The 19047-nt window shown below is 44.2% G+C and overlaps 1 protein-coding gene and 1 pseudogene across 2 annotated transcripts in view; both read left to right on the top strand.

Moving 5' to 3' along the window:
* LOC134481830 (large ribosomal subunit protein uL30m-like) overlaps positions 1–15737 on the top strand; it is a 23399-nt pseudogene extending 7662 nt beyond the window's left edge.
* Positions 1–19047, top strand: part of Shroom3 (shroom family member 3) — a 297390-nt gene that overhangs the window by 57324 nt on the left and 221019 nt on the right. The gene's annotated exons all lie outside the window — the stretch shown is intronic.

The raw sequence follows: 19047 nt of genomic DNA, 5'->3' as shown, positions 1-19047 counted from the left end.
GACCATAAGATCTCTGGCGCTTTTTATACATGCATCTGAGCACCATTTGGAATGACGTCATTTCTTCTTTTGGCTACGGGGGACATGGGAAGGATGAAGGATAAAGAGTGGAGTGGGAGAACATTGAAGCAATGATGTTTTCATTTGAGCTCTTAAGTTTTAATCTTTTCTCAAATCGTGCTTCCTGGGTTCATTGATGTAGTTTATCATGGACTAGATCTCTTTGGGTCATCTAATTCAGTTGCCCAGCTAGTTCTTAAACCCCAAAGGACATCCAAGGTGAGATTGAATACTCCAGTCACCTGGGATGTCTACATCCAAAGTGAGTCTTTGATCTATAGATAATGCTGATATTAAATTACGTTCTCCCTATATGGAGCTCAAATCTAGATTCCTATAATTTATACTCCTAGATATTATAGTTATTTCCTGGGTCACAGAGAAGCCATCTAATCTCTCTGTCTCTTGGCAGTGTTTCAAGACTTTGAAGAGCCAAGCGTGTCTCTACGAGTCTCCTTTTTCTTCCTTGCTTCATTTTCACGAACTGTTGATGGTCAAAATGATCATGATGATAGCAACATTAGAAATCGTAACATTTATTGAGTATAGAATTTGATATGGTGCCGACTGTTGGCACACACCAGTAGGATATGCTGCAGACCATGATATATCAGGTGTTACCTAGTCAACATATGTTCATATTTTCATTTGAATATGTGTTTATATGAATGTCACAATAATAATATAAAGAAAATAGAAATCAAACTTCCACATAAAATAAGGCTTAGAGACGTTAAACAAGGTACCCAGAGGTACACAGCTCTTAAGTAACAGAGGCTAACTTTGAACTAAGAACTCTGGCTCCTGGGCCTTCTCTCTTATCACCATTACTAAAAGATATGTGAGCCTAGTAGTCCCCATCTCTCTCAGAATGAAATTCAGAAGTAGACACCATCCTGCAGGTGTTGTCTGGCCATGAACTACATTTTTCTACTTTGTACATTTCTGTTAATGCCATCTAGGCTTCCATTAGCCTGATGCTTTATGTCTTAGTTACTGTCTTGTTGCTGGGAAGAGACACCGTGACCAAGGCAACTTATAAAAGAAAGCATTATATTGAGAGCTTGCTTACAGTTTTAGAGGATGAGTCTGTGGCCATTGTGGCAGGGAGCCTAGCAACAGGCAGGCTCTGGAATAGTACTGGAAGCTTATATATGATTCACAAGCAGGAAGCAGATGGGGGCGGGGGGAGACAGTGAAGGAGAGACAGAGACAGTGAGAATGATTGGGCATGGTGTGGGCATTTGAAACCTAGAAGCCCACTCCCAGTGACACACCTCCTTCATCAAGGCCTTATCTCCAAATCCATCCTCAACAGTCCACCAACTGGGAACCAAACATTTAAATATTTGAGCCCGTAGGGGCCATTCTCATTTAAACTACCACAGGATGCTACCACCAGCATAGTTTATGCTTGCTAGTTTACATTAACTCGATCCAAGCTAGAGTCATTGGAGAGAAAGGAGCCTTCGTTGAGAAAATGCCTCCATAAGATCTGGTTGTTAAAAAAAAAAAAAAAGAAAGAAAAAGATCTGGTTTTAGGCAAAACTATTGGACATTTTCTTAATTAGTGATTGATGTGGAATGGCCCAGTCCATTGTGGGTGGTGCCATCCCTAGGCTGGTGGTCCTGGGTTCTGTAAGAAAGGCTGAGCAAGTCATGAGGAGCAAGCCAGTAAGCAGCATTCTTCCATGGCCTCTGCATCAACTTCTGCCCTCAGGTTCCTGCCCTGATTGAATTCTGTCCAGACTTTCTTCAATGAGCAATGTGGAAGTGTAAGCCAAATAACACCACACCTCTTTCCCCCCCGGTTGCTTTTGGTCATGGTATTTTATCACAGCAATGTTAACCCTAAGACATAGTTCTTTGCCATATGTGTTTAATCTGAATCTAAGCAAGAGGAAATGATAATCAAATACAAGTTTGGGGGAAACAAACAAGACAACTGAACTCTATAAAACAGTTAATGTCTGGGGGGAAAAGTTATTATCTGGAAAGAAAAAATATGACAAAAGCCAGGCGAGTCTAGAAGAATAAGAAGTCTTATAAATATGGTAATTGGGGGCTATAGAGATGGTTCAGCTCTTAAGAGAGCCTAATTCTCCTGCAAAGGACCTGAGTTCGGTACCTAGCACCCACTTCAGGCAGCTCATAGTACCTGTAATTCCAGCTCCAGGGATCTGATATCTTCTTCTGGACTATATTGACACTTGAACTCATGTGCACATAGCCATACGTACGAATACATGCATTTATTTTAAATTAAAAATAAATCTTAAAAGCCATGGTAACTAAATATGATAAGTGAACTTTGATTGGACCCTAGTTTTATGTTTTCATTTTAGCTCTAAAGGCCATTCTTGAGATCCTTGGGAAGTTTGAAAGTATACTCTATGATCTATGATGATAGAATACTAATGTAAGCTTTTTCAATGTGATACTATAGTGATTTGAGAAACTGTTTTCTCTTGGAAAGTATAAAATATTAAGAGATTATGAAAAACAGTATGGAGGTAAGCCTTTCTAAACCTGTAACTAAAACTACCATATATTTCATCAATTCTACTGCTCACTATAGATCCAAAGTTTACTTTAAAAAAAGATTCTTGTACATTTGCATTTACTGTAACACTATTCACAATAGCTAAAGTGGGGACCTAACCTAGACTCTCATCAGTAGATGAATGGATAAAGAAAACTTGCTACATTATAACAAGTGGGAGGTTGTTCATTCATAAAAAGAGTAAAGTCTTGTCAACTGCAACAATGTGGATGGAGATAGAGCTCCTGATTTTGTGATTGAGCTCTGAGGTTCAGTCTGTTAGGCGTATTGAATCCATTTTGACTTAGTGGTTTCAACTTATGATGGTTTTATCAGAACATAGCCCTGTTGGAAAGCAAGGAGCAGAAATATAAGTTATGTTTTAAAGATGGGAAGGGAAAGGAACATGCATGGCGTGGTAACATGGGTTATTTTCTTTTTCCATAGTAGAGATCAAACCTAGGGCCACGTGCACAGTAGGAATGCTCTAACCACTTAGCTTCATTCCCAGCCTCAAATGGTGAAGAGTCCAAAATTTTCATTGGACCTTTCCTTTTCAAACGTTTGGAATTTTTTTCAAAGATTTATCTATTTATTATATATAAGTACACCGTAGCTGTCTTCAGACACACCAGAAGAGGGCATCAGATCTCATTACAGATGGTTGTGAGCCACCATGTGGTTGCTGGGATTTGAACTCAGGACCTCTGGAAGAGCAGTCAGTGCTCTTAACCACTGAGCCATCTCTCCTGCTCTGGAATTTTTTTTAAATCCTTCAAAATAAAAACTGGGGGGAGAAACCCCACTATAATAAAGAAAACCATTCCTTTGCCTTCAGGGTGTTTTAGGGCAGGCGTCATGGTGGTGATGGTGCAGGACTGTGGCAGGTGAAGCAGTGCTGGCAAGTTTAGGGAGTTAGAATGAGTTTCCATGAGGAGACTCTTCAGGGCAGAGGAGTTGGCTTCCAGGGTGAGGCTGGTCTGGGGCGGTGCCAGACAGACAAGAGTGTTTGGTGCAGACGGCAATAATGGAAGCTAGAGACAGGGGGGAAGCATTCTACAAAGAAGCTGGGCTTTTATCTTGAACACCAATAGGCTGTGGGACTTCAGGGGACCTGTGACCTGGACAAGAGGTTGTTTGAGGGCTAGTGGTGGTGGGGATTGGAGATAAATAGCTGTAAAGTTGGTGGGACAAAGGAGCAAGCCAGATGAGGAGTGAGACTTAGCAAGGGAGAGATGGGCGGTCGGGAATGGAAAGCAGAGATATAGGCAAATTTTTGGGTTTATCTGAAGAGAGAGACTTCTGGTATACCCAGGAGCAGAACCCATCAGAGTGTCAGAATGGTCACCAGGGAGCCGCACTGATGGATGAAGCAAGTCCCAGGCACACAGGACCCGGGGCTAAGTGGGAGGAGCCTCATCTTCATGGAGATGATGAGACAGAACCTAAACATAAAAGAGATAGGGAACCTTGGACATTTTCGGGCCATGGTGAGAGCCAAGGGAGAGCCGGGCGGGGTGAAATCCAGGGAAGTCTGCTTGAGAAGGAGAGGAAAAAGGATATGAGTTATCTTTTCAAAAGGAGGACAAAACACAGACACACCAGAGGGGATTCTCATGCCCAAAAGGGTCATCAATGGTTGGAATGTGGAGAGAGAGGGCCAGAGTCTTGTTGAGTCTCTGGACTGGAATCCTGTAATTAATGGAACCGTACTCCCTGCTTCATACACCTGTGTGGGAGGGTGTTCCGTTTCAGAACCAACCCTTTCAAGAGCAGCTTCTATAACTTCATAGCCAGAACTTCAGTGATCTGGTGTCCATGCCCATTCATCATTCCTGGGCACATGGGTGGCTCCTGAGAGCTTGGTTTTGGAAAAAAAAGAGAGTGTCCCCTCTCCATACTTACTACATTAACTTTTAAATACCTCGGCATGAGAGTGGCCTGCCACAGGCTCCCGCTGTGGAATTTAACAAGCATGGTGGCTTCTAGAAACTGTGGTCTAAAGATGGACATGACTGAACTCGGTCAGAAACCATTTCCTCTGACGTTGGTTTCTTTCCCCATCTTCTAGTTTAGCTTCCCAGGTGAGAGCTTCGAATTCGTATCTGCTCCGTGTTACTCCCCAGTCTTCATCCTTCCGGAAGAGCTGAGTGCCTCAGCCCAGCACAAGTCTAGCCTGGTAGGATCAGGGGCACGGGTACTGCTTATCCTGGCCCTGACTGCACAGGAGTCCCCAGTGATGGAAACCTGGGCACAGTGGACAGGAAATATTAGTTATTCCCCATGGAAGAGTCTAAACCATAGAAGTTCACAGCATCCAGTTAGGTTCAGAGACCCTCAGTAGGACTTGAAAAAAAATTTTTTTTTAAGTTTTAGTAAGGTTAGTAAGGTATTTGTATCACATTCATGATGCCTCGGAGTTTCTCTCCAGCGCCATGTAAACAGTGACACATGCCTGCAATCCCAGCACTTGGTGGGTGAAGGAGGGGAGATCAGAAATGCAGAGTCATCCTTGCCTATATTCCAAGTTCGAGACCAGCCTGGGATACATAAGACCATGGATCAGAAAATAAAATTTGAATAAAATGTAAAACTGTAGAATGTAAAAATGTGATTGTAGATGTAGGATGTTGGGCGTGGCACTACCAGAGATCTGATGTGCCTTTTACCTGATGGCTCAGTCTTACATCATTATAGAACGACGTCACAGCCAAGGACTTGATGCTGGTATGGTGCACATTTGTAGTTCCATGTAGCACAGCCAGGACACAAAACTGTCACATACAGTAAGCGTCTCCCTCACACACTATAGTTGTACAATCCACCTACGCCCACTGCTCCCCATCCCTAACTCCTGACCAACACTGTTATGTCTTCTATTTCTAATTTTGTCATTTTAAAAATGTTATACAAATATTCCCTTAAATTTCTGAGTGATAAACATTTCATGGTTTGAGTGTTTAACAGCGTGTTTGACCACTTAACTGTGGAGGGATATCTTGGCTGTTTACAGTTTGTACTGTTGCTGTAACAAACTGATGTAAGGCATGGCACACCCTTAATGCCAGCACTTGGGAGACAGAGGCAGGGGGACCTCTAAGCTCCAGGACAGCTTGGTCTGTATAGAGAGTTCCAAGTCACCCTGAGCTACATAGTGAGAACCTGCATATGTGTACATACATGTGCGTGTGAATGTAGCTGTATGTATACGTATGTGTGTACATATGTGTATCTGCTATGTCATGTGTATTTATAAACAGATCATCATGTGTGCAGAAATCTCCATTTCTCCGAGTTAATTCTCCGGGAGTGCATTTGCTGGACCATAGAGTAAGAATATGTTTGATTTTCAAAGAAGCTACCAAACTCGTTCCAGAGTGACGATCACATTTTGGGCTTCTCCCGTATTTGCCAGAATTTGATAAGATTTTTTTTTTTTTTTTGGTTCTTTTTTTTCTGGAGCTGGGGACCGAACCCAGGGCCTTGCGCTTCCTAGGTAAGCGCTCTACCACTGAGCTAAATCCCCAGCCCAAGATTTTTATTTTAATTATTTTAGCAGCTGTGTAATGACACCCCAGTGTGGTTTTAATCTGCATTCCCCTAATGGTCAATGGTGTTGAATATGCTTTTATGTATTTACAATAATAAGCCCTTCATGTCTTTTGCCCATTTTTTCTAATGGGATTGTTTTCTTTTTAAGATTTTTTTTTAATTTTATGTTTATGGGTGCTTTGTTTGCCTGTGAACCATGTGCATGTCTGGTACTTAAGGAGCCATAAGAAGGTGTCAGATACCCTGGAACTGGGGTTACAGATGGCTGTGAGCTGTCATATGATGCTAGGACTCAAACCCAGGTCCTCTAGAAAAGTACCGGTTTGTTTGTTTGTTTGTTTGTTTGTTTGTTTGTTTGTTTTGAGGCATAACCTTGGCTGTCCTGGAATTCACACTGTAGACCAGGCAGGCCTGGAACTCACAGAGATCTACCTGCCTCTGCCTCCCAAGTGTCAAGATAAAAGGCAAAGTGTGCCTGGTCGCTCCTAACTGAGCCATCCCACCTCTGATACTTCTCTTAAGGAAGTTTTCAAATTGTTTTGTCTTGTCTGGGTCTTGTTTTGTTTGAGATAAAGTCTCACAGCGTAGCCCAGGCTGGCCTTGAACTTGCTGTTTAGCCCAAGTGGACCTCGAAAGCAGCCGTTGCCTTGGTTTCCTGAGTGCTGGGGTTACAGTCATGCTCCAGCTCCAAGTTCTTTACCCAGTATCCTTCAGAGCACTGTCTAGGTTGCCCAGTATCATTCAGAGCTCTGTCAGTTGTTAACTCCAAGGTCGTCACTGCTTCAACATGGATATGAGCTCTATCTTTCATTATTCTGCCCAGTCATGCCCTCCCCTGTATCGCAGTACAGTTTTTTCTGATTCCCAGCTTCCTCAGCCATTTCCTGACCCCCAAGAACAGCCTGGATCTTGTGTCTAAGCTTCTTCTTGACCCCATGATGTGTTGTGAACTCATGCATTTGAATACTCAGGCCCTAGCTGGTGGAACTGTTTGGGAAGGATTTGGAGGCGTGGCTTTATTGGAGGAGGTTTGTCACTGGGAATGGGCTTTGAGGTTTCAAAGGTCCATGCCATTTCCAGTTAGCGCCCTCTGCCTCCTCCTTATGGATAGGCATGTAAGCTCTCAGCTACTGCTCCCGCAACATGCCTGCCTGCCTGATGCTATACTCCCTACCATCAAAGCCATGGGCTCACCCTCCGAGGCTGTAAGTCCCTACGAGCTGTTTCTTTTACAAGTTGCCTTGGTCATGATGCCTTATCACATTAATAAAAAAAAAAAAGAAGTAACTAAAATAGTAGCAGACTCTGGAAACAGGACCCTCTGAAAATCATGGTCTCCTTTGAACATTACCAGTTTGCAGCCGTGGCAAGGAAATGTGGGAGAGACAGCCACAGGAGGAAGAATTAGGTGTACTGCCAACCAGGACAATAGCCTTTGCTTAGGCAGTGTCTCTGGAAGGTTATTTTTAACTGCCACATCATAAAGTAAACATTTGCCCTTGATAAGTGCCCTGTTCACTGGCTGGTTCTAAACTCTGGTCAGAGAGATTACCGGAAGAGCCCAGGAGTGGTAGGAAGCAGGAGTCTGGGCGAGGGCTGCCAGCTGAGACATTCTTGACAGAGCAAACAATCGGCCTGCCCTGTGTGCAAGAGCTTGCGTCACCTGGTCATGAGGCGCCGTGGAATTTGTGGAATGGATTGTCACCCAATATCCCAGAATAATAGGAGCACACATTCTTAGTTTTATGTAAGAGCTAGTAAGGACTGCTCCGCCCAGCCGAGCAGAGGCGAGGAGCACAGCGGGTGCCGGACTGCGTGCCTTTCTTCCCTTGCCTCCTCCTCCTGCCCTCTCTTAACCCTGAGGAAGAAAAGGGGGACAGAGAGAGGAGAAAAGGAAGACCCACTGCACGGGGGCCATTAGAATGTGGCACGGCTGTTGGAAGATAAACACAAAGAGTGGAAATATAAAAGAATGGGTTTCTCACATCCTAGAAAGTTTCCTCCCTCCCTGCCCCTCCCTCCATTCTTCCCTCTCACCCCTCCCTCCACTCCTCCCTCCCTTTCTTGTTTTCTTCCTTCCCTTAGAACCCTGGGTCAGTATATCCCCAGCTGGCCTCAAACGCCTTGTGTAACTAAGGAGACATTTTCAATGTCTGATCCTTCTGCCTGCCCCTCCAGAGTGCTGGGATTACACTCGTGTGCTACCTACCATACCTGCATTATGAGGTGTTGGGCATGGAACCCTAGGGTTTAAGGGTTTAAGGCATGCTGGGTAAGCAGTCTATAGCTGAGCTCATACCCCGCCCAGAACTTTCCTTTTGTTTCAATGTTGAACTTCCTCGGTGAATACCTCTCTACAACAAAGCTCAGAGGGATGACGTAGCTATTATTAGGCTGAGATCATCTGTTTAGATCTAGGAGCTGAGAAAGTTGCCTTCTCAAAACACAACATTTGAAGGTTGTTCTCCCCCCCCCACCCCCGTACATATAATTAAAAATCAACAACAGCTCCAGCTGGGTGAGACAATAAAAAATCTTGATTAATTCAGCTCGAAATAGTTCAGAAGTAAGGGAGCCGGGGGTTTGCTTTGACTTGGTAAATCTCCAGACATGCATTGCCTTGTATGGTATCTGTTTGTTTGTTTGTTTATATTTAATGTACATTGGTGTTTGGCTGCGTGTTTGTCTGTGTAAGGGTGTCAGAAGCCCTGGTACTGGAGTTACAGACAGGTGTGAGCTGCCCTGTGGATGCTGGGAATTGAACCTGGGTCCTTTGGAAGAGCAACTGGTGTTTTTTAACTCCTGAGCCATCTCTCCAGCCCACACGGTATCAATTTCAATCCGAGGCCTGCTCCAGTGTTTCAGTGTTCATCTCCCTAAAGCAGCCCTTTCTTCCTACAACTCAAGAGGGTCCACAGGGCTGTCTGCATGGTCCAGGAGTGGTTGTAAGGACAGGTGGGGTGTCATGGGCCGCTGGGCCCAGGCTGGCCTTTCTGGGTTGGTTCCTGGAGCAGGGTGGTGGGATTAAATGCTCTGCTGATTTAAACATCGTGAGTGTTCACAATAAAGGATTTGAGGACAGACATGGGGGCAACAACCAAAATGTTATCACTACATCTTCTAAAAGGTTAGTCCTACTTCTGAATTGAAGATAAAATTTGCTTGAGAGAGAATTTAGCTCATTCTGAAACGTGAGGTAAGACATCTGAGAAATGATGAACTAATTTATACCAAAACGTGTGAACACAGGCAGGAAAAAGGTTACACAGTGCTAAATATCAGTTGAGCTAAGAAGCAATTATATTTCTCTGCGATTGAATGAAATTCACTCATAAGCCCTAACTTCTACTTACTAACAGAAAACTGTGCCTTCTCTGATTGAAGATAAATTCAGTTACTTCTTGCTTAAAACTCAATCTTTTATAAGTTCTTAATCAATTCAAAAATTTTCTTTTCTTCCCATTCATGGCTCTGCAGGTTTCCTTGTAAGATTGTAACACCAGAGGCTGTGAAGTACCCCTGGGAGGACAGTCCCCTCTTGTGACATTGCTTTCACTTTGGATTCTGCCCCCAAGTTCCACCCCCAGCTAACACCCACCACAGTCTCACCCTACTTTCAACTCCTAGTCCAAAATTTATCCAAGCATTCCCAATCCTCTGGCATTTTCTCGGCCATGCTCTTGCTCAAATGGGCACGGAGGATGTAGGGAGCCATGGGGAGACCTCAGGGGCCCCTCCATGGAAAGAGTGGGCATGGGAGAAGCATGGGGTGGAATTGTCTATCAAGTGCAATCTCACTGAGCATGCCTGGGACTACTGGTGCTCTAACAGCCACTCATAGTGTCCTATAGATCTCTAAGACTCTTCCCTTATAGAATTTCCAGTGGGGAGTTGAAGCACAAGTCTTCTTCCGAGATTCCCCAAACCAGATGAAGTTTCTATTGTTTCCATCCCTGGTGTTTGGTCCTGGAAGCAGCCACCCTGACTCTTTTACTGTCCTTCATTATTCTCTTGGCTTTAGTCCACTCTATTAAGGATTTAGCAACCACACACATATAAAAAAATTTATTCTGTCAGGTAGTGGTAGTGAATGCCTTTAATTCCGGCATTCGGGACACAGAGGCAGGTGGATCACTGTGACTTTGAGGCTAGCCTGGTCTCCAGAGCAAGTTCTAAGGACATCCAGGGCTACATGGAGGAACTCTGTCTTGAAAAGCAATACATAAATAAATAAATAAATAAATAAATAAATAAATAAATAAATAAATAAATAATTCTATTTAGTTTGGTGGAGGGCACTTACCAAATATTATATTATTTGGAGTTTCCAACAAAACCAAAATTTTTTTTAAAGATTTATTTATTTATTATATACATGAGTACACTGTAACTGTCTTCAGACACACCAGAAGAGGGCATTAGATCCCATTACAGATGGTTGTGAGCCACCATGTTGTCACTGGGAATTGAACTCAGAACCTCTGGAAGAGCAGTCAGTGCTCTTAACCACTGAGCCATTTCTCCAGCCCCCAAATTTTCTTATTTAGTATTTTGTTCTAGTTCTGGACAACAGTGACTGTCTTAGTTAGAGTTTTACTGCTGTGAACAGACACCATGACCAAGGCAACTCTTATAAAAGACAACATTTAATCAGGGCTGGCTTACAGGTTCAGAGGTTGAGTCCATTATCATCAAAGTGGGAGCGTGGTAGTGTCTAGGCAGGCATGGTGCACGCTGAGCTGAGACTTCTACATCTTCATCTGAAGACTGCTAGCAAAATACTGGCATCCAGGCAGATAGGATGAGGGTCTTTTTTTTTTTCGGAGCTGAGGACTGAACCCAGGGCCTTGAGCTTGCTAAGGATGAGGGTCTTAAAGCCTACACCCACAGTGACACCCCTACTCCAACAGCACCACATACTCCAATAGTGTGACCCCCTGGGCCGAGCATATACAAACCATCACAGTTACTGAAGTCAGGTGAGTGGAGACAGCTTGCATCTGTAGTCTCAGAACTTCTACAGAAAGATGGGAGGTGACAACAAGGGAAGCTAAAGCATGCAGTACAGTGGCAGGGGTAATAAAAGAGACCCTGCCTAGAAAACAAGATGATTGGCTTCCAGTAGCTGATGTTGGCAAGATGGCTCAGTGGGTAAAGGCTTTGCTGCAAAGCCCGACAACCCAAGTTTGATATTTGGGAGTGCACATGGTGGAAGGAGAACACTAAATACTGCAAGTGTTCTCCAAAAAAAAAATCCATATACTCGCCAAAGCACACACATACCTACGCTCCTTCCCTTCCATGAAATAAGGAAATAAATAGTCTCTAAACACTGACATTATAATGCATGGTTAATGCAGATAAGGCAAGTGTAGACAAAGCAACAGTGAGTATTACTATTTTGTATTGTTTTCAGAGAGGGTTTTACACAGACAGGCCTCAGACTTGCTGGGCAGCAGATAAATTTGAATTCCTAATCTTCTACCTCTTTAGGGGTGGTTCTGATGCTAAGGTCCTGTTCCCTAGTTGGTTCTTGATCTAACAGTAAAGACGCCATGGGCTAATTGCTGGGCAGAAGGAATAGATGGGCCTTCTGGGTCCCCTCAGGCAAACTGGCGGATGCAGGATAGGAGAGAGAGAGAGTTCATGATGCTTTGGAAAGAAACAAGCCGTGTGAGATCTCGGGAGAAGCGACCATAGCCTTCTTCTCTAGGCAGGAGGATGGAATGTTGAGCTGGGACTAAAGTAACTGAGCAACTAAAGTTGAGAACAGATTTAGGGAGCTGAGCTAAGAGTACTGGGAAGGGCAGGCTAGCCATTGAGCCAATAAGGCACGTTGAAATTGAACAACTGTGTGTCTGTGATTTTCATCCCACAGTCCGTTAACTCAACAACCTCTATCTCCCAAGTTCTAATAACATTATAGCCACTGTAATGGCTTGAATAGGAATGGCCCCATAGGCTCATATATTTGAATCCTTAGTCATCAAGGGGCATTGCTTGAGAAGGATTAAGAGGTGTGGCCTTGTTGGAGCAGATGTGGCCTTGGAGGAAGTGTGTCGGTGGGAGTGGGCTTTGAAGTTTCAAAAGCCGCAGCCAGGCTTAGTGGCTCTCTCTTTCTCTCTCCCTGCTGCCTGTGGATCTGGATGTAGACTCTGTGCTGCCATGATGGGGGAGGCTCCCCATCGTGATAATAATGAGCTCCTCACACAAGTAGAACACAAAGACAGGGTTGTACCATCATTCTCACTGCAATCATTATTGAAAAGATTAGCATCATTAAAAAGACACTTTTTCCATCTGTACTGAGACCGAAGGAAAGGTACCTTAAGGAAGATCCTTCCTCCTGAAGGCTCCAGGATATAGAAATGAAAGCCTATTGCTAGACTGTCTCACCAGCCAGCTTCTGAATAATGACACAGAGACGTATTTGTTTATGAAGCCGAGGCCTTACAGCTGAGGCTTATTCTCAAGTAACTTATATAACTTCTATATAACTTAATAACCCGTTTGTCCTAATCTAAGTTCTGCCACGTGGCCTGTTAACTCTCCTTCAGGCCTGGCACCATTTCCTTCCTCCCTGTCTCACTGGCTGGTGAATCCCCTGCACCTGATTCCTTCCCAGAGTTCCTTTCTCTGCCTGAATGTTCCGCCCTTGCTGATGAATTCACTGGGACAGGTGATGTTTCATAAAAGTAATACCAAGGTGCAGCTCTCTGGTACAAAAATCAACATTAGAATAATACAAAGACAACTTTACACAGTGCACAAGAAGATTATCCCAACAAAAGCCAAAGTGGTACCCTGCTGTAAAGAAATGTCCAAGAAAGCCAGGTTCAGGGACTGGAGAGATGGCCCAGGGATTAATAAGCCCTGGCTGCTCAGCAAAGGTTTGATTCCCGGCATCCACAGATGGTCCAAAACTGTCTGTAGTGTTAGTCACAGGAGATCTGACACCCTTTTCTGGCCTCTGTGAACACCAGACACACATGTGGCACACAGACACACATGCAGGCAAAACACTCATACACATAAAAAATAGTAAGAAACATTTAAATATAAGTAAAAGACCAGATTCAGCTGCTGGGCACCTAGAGGCTGGTACAACTGTGGTACAGGAGGCCCAGCTACATCTCAAGCTGACATTAAACCATGGTGTTGCCTACCTAGTGCCTATTTTGCATCACAGAGACCGCAGGAATTATGGGATCACAGAGCCTCACACTCAGGTTCCGGAGACAAGCCTATGGGGCCAGGCATTGTGAAGCAGCTCTCTCTCTCTCTCTCTCTCTCTCTCTCTCTCTCTCTCTCTCTCTCTCTCTCTCTCCCCTCTCTCTCTCTCTCCTCTCCTCTCCTCTCCCTCCCTGCTCTGTGCCTAAAGCTTTTCTTAAACTGATATTCGCGGCATCTCCAGCAACTTGGGGTCTCCATCACAGTTCAGGCTTCCCCCTCAGAGCTCCATGCTTTGTCTACTCAAGGGCTCCCTCCAGACAAAGTGATACATGAATATTTAACGATATTATGGATATGTAAGCCTAAATTGCGATGGAGACCCTAGGGTATTGAGAATACCAGGTTAGAAGTGTCTTCTAGGGCTGGAGAGATGGCTCAGCGGTTAAGAGCGCTGACTGCTCTTCCAGAGGCCCTGAGTTCAATTCCCAGCAACCACATGGTGGCTCACAACCATCTGTAATGAGATCTGATGCCCTCTTCTGGTGTATCTGAAGACAGCTACAGTGTACTGTACACTACACTTATTATTATATATACTGTACAGTGTACTGTACAGTATATATAATAAATGAATAAACCTTAAAAAAAAAAAGTCTTCTAAGTCAAGCTTCCAGCACCAACCAGAGATAGCCCACATGTACTACATGGATTTTCCTTTCCTTGGAAGTTCTAATTGTGTGTGTGTGTGTGTTTTGTTGTTGTTGTTTTTTTGTTTTGTTTTCTGAGACAGTGTTCCCCTTTGCAGCCCTAGCTGTCCAAGAACCCACTATGTAGACCAGTCTGGCCTCAAGGAACTCATGGGGATTATCTACCTCTGCCTCCTGAGTGCTGGGATTGAAGGTGTGTGGTACCATATACAACTGAAGTTCTCATTTTAAACAGTGAAAAGAAGACATAGGTTTGTAGGTTATATCATTGCTGGAGTGTTAATGTGACAGGTCCCTTGAGTTTCATCCTCAGCACATATTAAAAGTGAGGATGAGAAAGGCCCTGTCTGTAAGTAGTATGCTTGCAGGACAAACAAGGAGGCTTTTGGAAAACAAATCAAAACAAACCTATGGGGGCTTCTGTGATTTCTTCTATGGTGCAGTCAGACATGGTGTCGGATAAACATTAGGTAAAGTCTAGCTACACTCTAGGAGGCTGTCAAGTCTCAACTCATCCATTTCTCTCTTTTTACATCATCGTCTTCACGAACATCCTGCAAGTTATGCTTGTAGCAGGCTGCACATTGGCTTCTAGAAGGTCAGCGGATCGCACAACTTGACTTTATCCTTCAGGCTGTATCTCATCTTCATAGGCTTGTAACCTCAGTTCTGTGCTCTCATTAGACAACTCTCCTCAAACAGACAGCAGTTCCCTCAGAGGAAGACTGTGTGTGTCTGCCTTTAGTCTCTGCCATTGTCTTCTATAGGCAGACAATGCCTCTGCTGTTCTAGATGAAGGAGCTACAAACACAGGTAGAGAGTATAACTAGGGAAGAGATCCAGGGAGAGTTTGTCTCCGGGTAAAGGCTCAGGCCACATGAGCTTTCCGACTCAGTCATGAGCCTTCCATGGAACTGAGCGAGGAGCAGATCGACAAGTGTCTCAGCTTAGAAGTGTCCCCTGTGTTGTCACATGAACAGTGTTGCGGGGACCAGGCACTGAGTATCTAGTGTTTAGAGGAAGTAGACGCAGATGTATGAGCGGGAAATTTGCTGAGAAGTGAACTCACTTTCCCATGTTGATCACAGACACTGTGACGCTGTTTCCTGAGTTGTGACCAATAGCAGTGATGCTTGCATAGCTTTGCAATTTCTGCTTTCTGTGCTCTGAATGTAACATATGTTGGCTTTTTGTTGGTGTTGTTGTTGTTGTTTGTTTGTTTTGGGGTTTTTTTGTTTTTTTGGTTTTTTTTGTTTTTTTTTTTTTTTTTTTTTTTTTTTTGGTTTTTAGAAACGGTTTTTCTGTGTAGTTCTGGCTCTCCTGGAAAACTCTCTGCACACCACGCTGGCCTTGAACTCACAGAGATCTGCCTGCCTCTGCCTCCTGAGTGCTGGGATTAAAGGTATGTGCCACTACTGCCTGGCTACAGGATTTTTATTAAAACATTAGCTAAACAGTGACCCTGAAAGAATTTTTTGGGGGAGAGGGCATTTGAAAATTCAATCCTAGGATATAATTCAGTAGTCAGGCATGGATGTAGTGGGTTTAGCATTTGTAAGACCCGGTTCACTGTCTTGCATCAAAAAAGCAAACAGGGGTTGGGGACTTAGCTCAATGGTAGAGCACTTGCCTAGCCAGCACAAGGCCCTGAGTTCAGTCCTCAGCTCAAAAAAAAAAAAAAAAAAAAAAAAAAAGCAAACAAACTAACTAATACAGCCAGGAGAACACTTATAATCCTAGCTACTTGGGAGAGGAAGATGGTTTGGGAGTTCAAGATCAGTCTGGGCAACATAGAAAGAGATTTTGTCAAACAAAGCAATAGGCCTGGAGGATAGGAAGTTCAAGGCCACCCTTTCACTAGATACGGAGTATTAGTCCAATGTGAGATAGACAAAGCCATGTCCATGTGGAGATATTTGTAAAGTTTTTATAACAGCTCGCAGATAATTTGATGGAATCCTGCAGCATAAAAAAAAAAAAATTCTCTTGGAGGAAACAACCTATGAGTGAATCTCACTCAAAACACTTTTTAAACTGTCTCCGCGTCCAGAGCTCTCCCTTTAGTGCAAGGTGAAGCGGTGTTTTAGATGTGCTGGGAGAGATTGGACTCCCCTTGATGAACTGCCATAATATGTAGAAGATGAAGCCTCCCAGCTCTCTCGTCTGTCAGCCACAATTACATTTTCATCACGGAGAGTAGATGCAAATTCCTGCAAGGCATTCAGCGTGGCACTCACCAACCAGCAGGATGTCTGGTCCACATAGCTCTCCATCAGCCATGCCATCTAGTTTGCATTGGGGGGAAAACGTGCCTGAGTGTAAATTACCTCCCACGCCAGCGCATGAAGGGAGTGCCAAAGCTGTGAGGAAGACCATCAAACAAGGTGCTTGTTCCAGGAACGACAGCCTTTGGAACAAACTCCAGCTCTGCCTGCCAGCTCACTCTTAAAGGCTTCCTTCCTGTGGCAGTAAATTGCTAGGAAAGTATAAACCTTTTGATCCCTATTCCCTTGAGAGTAATAAAGCCCCACCCCCCATTTGAAATCCTACCACACGCCACTGTCAGATGTAAAGGAAGAGTCAGGGTTGAGATTGTTTTTACACACGTCTCTTGTCTTGATAAGCAACCTCATGGTAGTTTGTTTCTTAAACTGTGCTAACGGTGGGGATACATATGTTAGGGTCAGAGAGGTGGTGAGACTATTGACAAAAGGCAGAACCGTATTAAATAGAAACCAATCAGCAGGGACTCGGAAAGAGTACCGGCTGCTCTACCAGAGCACCTACGTTCATTTCCCAGGACCCACTTGGTAGCTAATAGCCATTTGTAACTCTGGTTTCCGGCACCTAGTGCCCTCTTCTGAACTCTATTGATACCAGACATTTACATAGTGCATAGACATACATGTAGGCAAAACACCCATACGCTTAAAAGTTTAAAAATCCTTAAAATATTTTTAATTAGAATGGGTACTTTAAAAATTGGGAGATGATTTAGTGGCTCCCCAAGAGACATTCAATGCTAGTTGTCCCTGAGAACAAGAACCAGAGCTTTCATGTTTCCAGGTAGTTCCCTTTTGTTGTTTAGGCACCAGAGGCTCCAGTGAAAGAGTTGGGGTCAATCTAAAGCCAGTGGGAAAATTCCACCACAAGCCTCCAAACACTAAGACCCCTCCCTTTCAAGAAGGATAGAGCCAGCTTAGTTCCTGGAACAACTACAAGCCAACTGTCAGACAAAGCCACCTGTGACTCCCAACCTACCCTCTTTGGAAAGTCCCAATTGGTCCACTGACCACAAGTCAGTTTGAAGGTCACTTCGCTCCCCCAATAGTACCCTGCCAGTTACTTCCCTTTGAATTCTGCCCTTATTGTTTGAATTCTGCCCTTATCAAATGTATATGATTCCCTGTTAAAGTCTGCTCAGGGTTGTCTCCCTCTTGAAGAGGAGCGGCCCTAGCACGCTGGAACAATAAAATTTTTGTTCTTGCACTGGTCACCGCCTCCGTGAGTCTCATTCAAGGGGTCCCGGTAGAGATCCAAGACACCCTCACACCAGTAGCTCATGAGCTCCAAGGCTTCGGGCAGAAGACAGAGCCAAAAATCTCTTGGCCTGTCAGACATCAACATCATCTTACAGAATGATGCTCTGGTACTTGGATGAATTTAGTAGGACAAAGAATATTTAAAACACACTTGCCCTGCAATTTTTTTTATTTAAAGCATTCAAAATAAGTACATAAGATTCTACCTTTCAATGTTTTGGATTTGAAAACATCAAGCAGAACCGGATGTGGTAACACACACCTTTAATCTCATACTGGAGAGACAGAATCTCCATGGGTTTAAGTCCAGCCAAGGATATGGAGTGAGACCTCATCTCAAAAGAAAAAGAACAGGCATATTATTTCCTCTTCTCTTAGTTTGGACATGTGTATGGGGTGCACATGTGTGAGGGTCTGTGTGGAGGGCAGAAGTCAACCTCAGATGTTGTTCCTTGTCTACTATTCACCTTGGGTTTCTTTTGAGACAAGGCATCTTGCTGGCCTGGAATTCACCAGTTTATTTAGGCACAATGTCAGGCAAAAATAGTTCTTAAGAAATGTTGATTGTTGTCATTAGCAATGGCAACATCCAGAAGGATGAGGTGTCATCCAATTTAGACTGACCTGAAGGAATAGTTAGCAGAAGAGTGATGTCCTGATGGAAGATACAGAATGGTTCATCACCAATTGACAAATGCCTGCCATTGTCACCCAGCCTGGGAGGTGGTCGGCGTGCTTGGCTTGCTCACATGTTTCTGATCATGATCACAACACAAATGTACTGTGTGCTGGTACCAATGGTGGTTTGAAAATGCTTGGCCCGGGCTGGGGATTTAGCTCAGTGGTAGAGCGCTTACCTAGGAAGCGCAAGGCCCTGGGTTCGGTCCCCAGCTCCGAAAAAAAGAACCAAAAAAAAAAAAAAAAAAAAGAAAATGCTTGGCCCATGGGAAGTGGCATTACAGTTATTGTGGCTTTGTTGGAGAAGGCGTGTCATTGTATAGGCAAGCTTTGAGGGTTCCTAGTGCTTGAGTTCCATCTAGTGCAAAAGGGACCCTCCTCTGGCTGCCTCTGGGTGCTTTCTAATCAAGATGTAAAACTCTCAGCTCCTTCTCCAGCACCATGTGTGCCTGGATGCTACCATGCTTCCTGCCATGATGATAATAGACTGAACCTCTAAGCTGTAAGCCGGCTCCAATTAAATGTTGTCCTTTACGAAAGTTGCCTTGGTCATGGTGTCTCAACACAGCAATAAAACCCTAAGAGAATACCCAACACTGTTCCTGTTGCTCTCGGGAAGCTCACCCTGTAATCTGTGCTCCTCCATTTTTGAGGCAATGGGCCACTGGTGGGCTTTGGCCAATAGGAGGTAGATGTTTGGAAGGTGAGAGGTCCAAGCCACTCTATTCCTCCTATCTCTTAGTCTGTGAGTACTGATGGTCTCTTCCCATCGAGGCACTGCCTCCTGCTTGCC

Source organism: Rattus norvegicus, chromosome 14 (assembly GCF_036323735.1).
Source record: "Rattus norvegicus strain BN/NHsdMcwi chromosome 14, GRCr8, whole genome shotgun sequence".
In the NCBI taxonomy this organism is placed as follows: domain Eukaryota; kingdom Metazoa; phylum Chordata; class Mammalia; order Rodentia; family Muridae; genus Rattus; species Rattus norvegicus.
This window is presented reverse-complemented; position numbering and strand designations above follow the sequence as displayed.